Source organism: Tupaia chinensis, unplaced genomic scaffold, assembly GCF_000334495.1.
Source record: "Tupaia chinensis unplaced genomic scaffold, TupChi_1.0 Scaffold000063_1, whole genome shotgun sequence".
In the NCBI taxonomy this organism is placed as follows: Eukaryota; Metazoa; Chordata; class Mammalia; order Scandentia; family Tupaiidae; genus Tupaia; species Tupaia belangeri.
The window spans coordinates 5735236-5740419 of NW_006159521.1; the positions used below are offsets into that span (position 1 = coordinate 5735236).

Genomic DNA, 5184 nt, shown 5'->3' on the forward strand with positions numbered 1-5184 from the left:
AAGACAAGTGAGAGCAGCAAAACCGAGCAAAGGTGCTGGTTAAGTGGCAGTGAAAAACAAACAAACAAAACAAAACAAAAAAACTGGCAATCATTACAAAAGAAAGGGAGGAAATTTCTTTATTGGTTCTCAGAGTTCAAAGCCACTGGACCCACCCACCTCGGGACAGCATGCCATGATCCTCACGTGGGGGTGCGCATCCAGTACCAGGGTGCAGAGAGAGGCGGGTACAGCTATCCCCAGGAAAGGGCACCTTGGGCTGGGAGCTGGGTGGGATCCTGGCTCTGGGCTTTGGCCTCCCACCCCTCATCCCACCCTTGGCTTCAGATGTCCTGCACCCAAATGCTGGGGCAGCCAGACGCTGTAGGGCAGGAGCTGGCGATTGCCTCTCCGTGCTCCTGCTGGAACAGGGGGACAGAGGTTAGGACAATATGTTTGCAGACAGTAATAGGGAGCTGGGTGCCAATGGCCCAGCTCAAGGGAATCCAGATTTATGTTTCTTGGAACAGTTCTTTCCTCCAGTGCATTGACGCCAAACAGAAAAGTGACTTAACCGAGCCGGAGTCTACTGAAGTCTTGCTAATTTATTAACCCATGCCCAGGCTGGCAACTCGACGTGGCACTCAAGAAGTGAAATGAGGAAGTCAGGAAGAAATGGACCACAGTGGGCCTCGGGAAAGCCTGGGCGGGTCTTGTGGAGGGCAGGGCCTTGGGCATGGGGTCGCTCCAGCGGGGTGCGGCTCGGCAGCATTCCAGGGCGCGGCTGTCTCTGCAAGCCAGCGGGTCAGGGAGAGTGAGTCACCCTGAGGCGGGTGGGAGCGGGCAGAGGAAGGGGGAGGCGGGGTGGGGCGGGGCAGGCCTGGCCTCGCCTGGCAGAGAGAGGATGTGGCGGGTATAAAAGCCCCACCCAGACCAGTCGCCTCTGCTCGGCTTCTGGGGACACTAACAGCTCTCGGCACCCGGCCCAGGTAAGCCGAGCGCGCCCCGCCCGTCCGCTATGGCCCGGGGCCGCTGAGCTAGCGGGGCACTGTGAGGGAAAGGGGACGGCCTTTCCGACAGAGGCTCAGGCGACCGGGCAGGGGTCTTGAGGGATGGGCCACAGTAGGGTGTCTGCAGGTAGAGGGTGCAGAGGCAAGGTGTTTGGGACATAAGCGAGGGAGGCCCTTGCCCCGGGGCCTGGGGGTGCAGTACGGAGCTCGGGCGGACATCGCCCTGAAGTACTCTCTGGAAGCGGGGCTAGAGGAGGCAGCACATGAAGCTGGGCAGAGGGAGGCCCCGCATTCCAAACGCTCCAGGCTGGGGGGTGGGGGAGCAGGGCGTGGCCGCCCAGGGAACTGCGGGTCCTAGGCTGAGCAGTGGGCCCTGGGCACTTCCCTCTAGAGAGTAACCCTCATCTGTTCCAAGTTACTTTACTTGAAAGGAATGCGCATTTGTGGAGCTGGAGCAGAAACCAGCAGGAGAGGAGCAGTGGGGGAAGGTGGGGGCTTTGAGTTTCTCCCTCCCCCTCAGGTAAAACAAAACAGAAATCTCAGTTCATTGCACTCCTTTGTTTCAATTATCTTGTGGAATAGCAACTTCGGATTTCACTCTATCTCAGAGAGTTCCCCACTTGCTTAAACACTTTTGCACCGCGAAGCAAATGTCCTCATGGTTCTGTGGGGAGGACAGTCCTGTTGCTAGTGCTGATGCACAGTGAGTCACTGAGGGAACAGAAAAGGGTGTGGCCCCTGGCCCTCCTCGCAGCTTTGTGTGTAGGTCCTGGCGTCTGGTGTGGATTCCACCAACAGGCTGTTGAGAAGTAGAAGAACATGTGTTTCCTTTTCTATGAAAGTGGCTTAAGGAAGCCCATTCTTCTCTCTACTCGAACAGGGCTACTATTAAAGATTTTTCAAAATGTATGCATTAAAAATAAGTATGTAAAGTACACTGAAAACACTAAGGGCCAAACAGTGTCATTTTTGTAGTAAAATGTGCTTTCGTAAAGCTGTGCTTGCTCTGATCTGTGTGGGGAGCATGGCCTCAAGTGTGCACGTGGGCCATTATCAAGGACCAGCAGCTCTTGGGTCCAAGGGCCTGGGCCCAGACCACTTTCCTGATGTTTCTTGTCCTCAAGTTCCAGCCACCGTACCTGTCTGGAATGTGGTGGTTTGGAATGGAGAATGCACTTTCCCACTGAAGCATGTTACAGAAGGTGCTTAGGTGCCGGGGCTAGCTGGGAAAAAAATCTGCATGCACTGTGTCTAAGTACTGCCTGATTTGGGGAAGGGGTGGCAGACAGGGAGTAGGAGAATGTGGGACAGTATGAGGGGAGAGGGAAGAAATCACTGAAGATTTTTCTAGTACTTTTCTTAGTTTTATGGTTGGCCTTGATCATATTATGTTAATCGGGCAATTGTGTCTTTGTTTCTCAGCCTTCCTCCCACCTTCTTAGAGACCCTCTTCTTTGACATGGTACAGCAGCTGCCCAGGCTTACCCAGATCTGCTACATTCCCTCTTCCTCCCTATGTCAGTGAATTTGCACCTTCCCAGAGCCCAGCAAATTGAATTTTCATTAAGTTAGGAATGGTTGAGGAACTAAAATCCTCAGGAACTCAGAGGAGTTGTTATTTAACAAAACAACAAAAAAACCTTGTTAACCTACACAGATGTCTAATTCATAGCATCCTAGCTATGACATCCTGTTCAGACCACGTGAAGGGAGATTTTAGGGGAGAGCAGAGCCAGAGATGTGTCCTCTGGCTGAGGGTGTAAAGACATGCCTGCTTAGCAGTTTCCTCCCATCGAAGTCCATCTGTTATCCAAGTTCCAGAGACTTCTCTAAAGGTGTCCATTGCATTTGCAGTGCAAGGAGTCACCATCTATGTGCATTTTCTTTGTTGGAGGTTTATGATTCGATGGCCGCCTGGATTTTGTCATGTCCTGCAGTGCCAAGTGGGCTGCCTATGGTACATGCCCAGGAAATACTGCTGACTCACTGGCTTTGATCAGGAGCTCAGTCTTGGACTGGAGTCTCTGGATGTAACCTCCTGTGTCTTTGAGCTATTCAAGTACCTTATTGATTGACATTAGGCTTGCAGTCATGGCCATTAGTTTCCTGGCTGATTTCTGATGTGGGTGGTTTTCCTGGCAAGATAGATGTTTTTCCATAATTGCTATTGATTTGGAGGGCTGAGGGCTCTTCCTGAAGCAGTGGGCTTAGATTCTGGCACTAACGCTTCTCACGAGCCTTTGTTCTCGCTCTTTGCTAGTGCAGGGCTTGGGGTCTACAGAGAGATTTTTCACCAGGGAGAGTGACCATGTCACCAAGAGTCTCCGGCTCTAGGGGACTACTTTAAACATCCATTCATACCACACAACTTTTTGTGTGTGTTCCACTCACAGTTATAAGCAGTGGGGATATAGCAGTGAATCAAAGAGGGGGAAGGAAAAGAGAAAGGAAGGAAGGAAGGAAGGAAGGAAGGAAGGAAAGGAGGGAGGGAGGGAGGAAGGAAGAAAGGGAGAGAAGGAGGGAGGGAGGGAGGAAGGAAGGAAGGAAGGAAGGAAGGAAGGAAGAAAGAAAGAAAGAAAGAGAGAGAGAGGAATCATATACATAGTAATCAGATTTTAAATTTTGTATTTTCCCAAGTCAATTTGGCTAGGACTCATTTCTCCTTTAATCCAGTTGTCCCACAGACCTGAGCATCTTAGCCAACCTCAGGGACAATGTTTAAAGTCAGTGGCTTCATCTGCCTTCCAGATTTGGCTGAATGGGTTAAATAGAAATGACATGTTCTTTTTTTTCTTTTTTTTTTTTTTTTTGCGCATGGGAATCCTCTTTCCTCATTTGGTGCCACACCCTATCCTAGTTATGGGCCACACCAGAGGAAATTCCAGTTTTTTAAAAGAATCCTTTCCGCCCATTTGCTGCCTGGTCTATTTTTCCTTCTCTACTGCCAAAAGCAGTCCTCATCTACTTGGTTGAGGGGACAGGTCAGCAGTGGGGTCAGGAACTGCCCCGACTTGTGCTTGTAGGTGGTTTCATGAGTTTACCTTCAAATCTCACTGCAAGGATACACTCTGAAACTTTTAGGCCGCTCGAGCATAGCCTCGTGAGAGTACATGTCAACAGCACCCAAGTGGTCTGAGTTCTAGTCCCAGCAAGGTGTGGGAAGCTCAGGCTCCAGGCAAAGGCAATGACTTTGTCTATAAACCCTTTGTCTCCTCGCCACACCCAGCCTGCACCTCCCAGTTCACGGGAAATCAGGGTCCCGAGGCGTCCCGGGTTGCCGCCTCCTTACGGCCTCCTTATTGGCCCTATGCCGAAAGCAGATGCAGGTAACGTTCCCACACTGTCCTGTGGACAGAGCCTGGACCCAGGCAGCCCTGACACACAGTAGTGGGGGCACAGACTACGTATCACGATGAGAAGGAGGCTGCCCGCAGCCTCGTCATCCTCTGCCAGGCAGAGGCTGGGAGTTGAAGTCTCTGGCTCCGAATGTCTGGCACTGGAGGTGCATTTACGGTGTTCTAGAACATACTTAATGAAAGTAGCTCAAGTACAGAGTGCGAATGTCTTAGGGAGGGAAAGAAAATCGAGGAAGGAGAAGTTGTTGAGAAAGAAGAAGACCTAAAATGGAAAGAACCGGTGGGTGTAAACCATCCCACGGTTTGAGCCAATGCCTCCGGTGTGTTGGACTGTGTGTCCAGACCTGTGAGGACACAGGAGCAAGGGTCAGAAACACCGTGGGCGGATGGTGTGGAAGACAGCCTCCCACGCTCAGCTGATGCTTCTCAGACACTCCGAGTGGTGGAGCACAGGGTAAAGAGGCACATGTGGGAAACGAAGCATTTATTTGTATTCTCTGCATCTTGAAGTGCCACTCGATACCACCTTATTAAGATAGAGCCCCCTAATGGAGGAGCGTGGAGAGCTCAGAAGACAGTGCTGAGCGTGTTCCAAGAAAACTTAACAGTCCAGTCTGACTTCTGTGTGGGGTGTGCTTCTGTGCGTGTGCATCTAGAACATACTTAATGAAAGTAGCTCTAGTACAGAGTGCGAATAATCTTGAATGCTGAGTTTAGACTTCCTGTAGGTGGCCAAGCCCTGTTGAAAGTACAGAATGTGGGCCATAAAACACTGGCATTCAGGTGTAGACCGAAGGCCTGGATTTCCCAACCCTGAAAGTGCTTTGTGCCAAGTGATT

The 5184-nt window shown here is 51.2% G+C and overlaps 1 protein-coding gene across 1 annotated transcript in view; it reads left to right on the forward strand.

Moving 5' to 3' along the window:
• The first annotated feature begins 836 nt into the window (after nucleotides 1-836).
• ANXA2 (annexin A2) overlaps nucleotides 837-5184 on the forward strand; it is a 50237-nt gene continuing 45889 nt past the window's right edge. Inside the window, exon 1 of the mRNA XM_006141764.3 lies at nucleotides 837-968. The gene's annotated coding sequence lies outside the window, so the exon portion shown is untranslated. The remainder of the gene's footprint in view (nucleotides 969-5184) is intronic.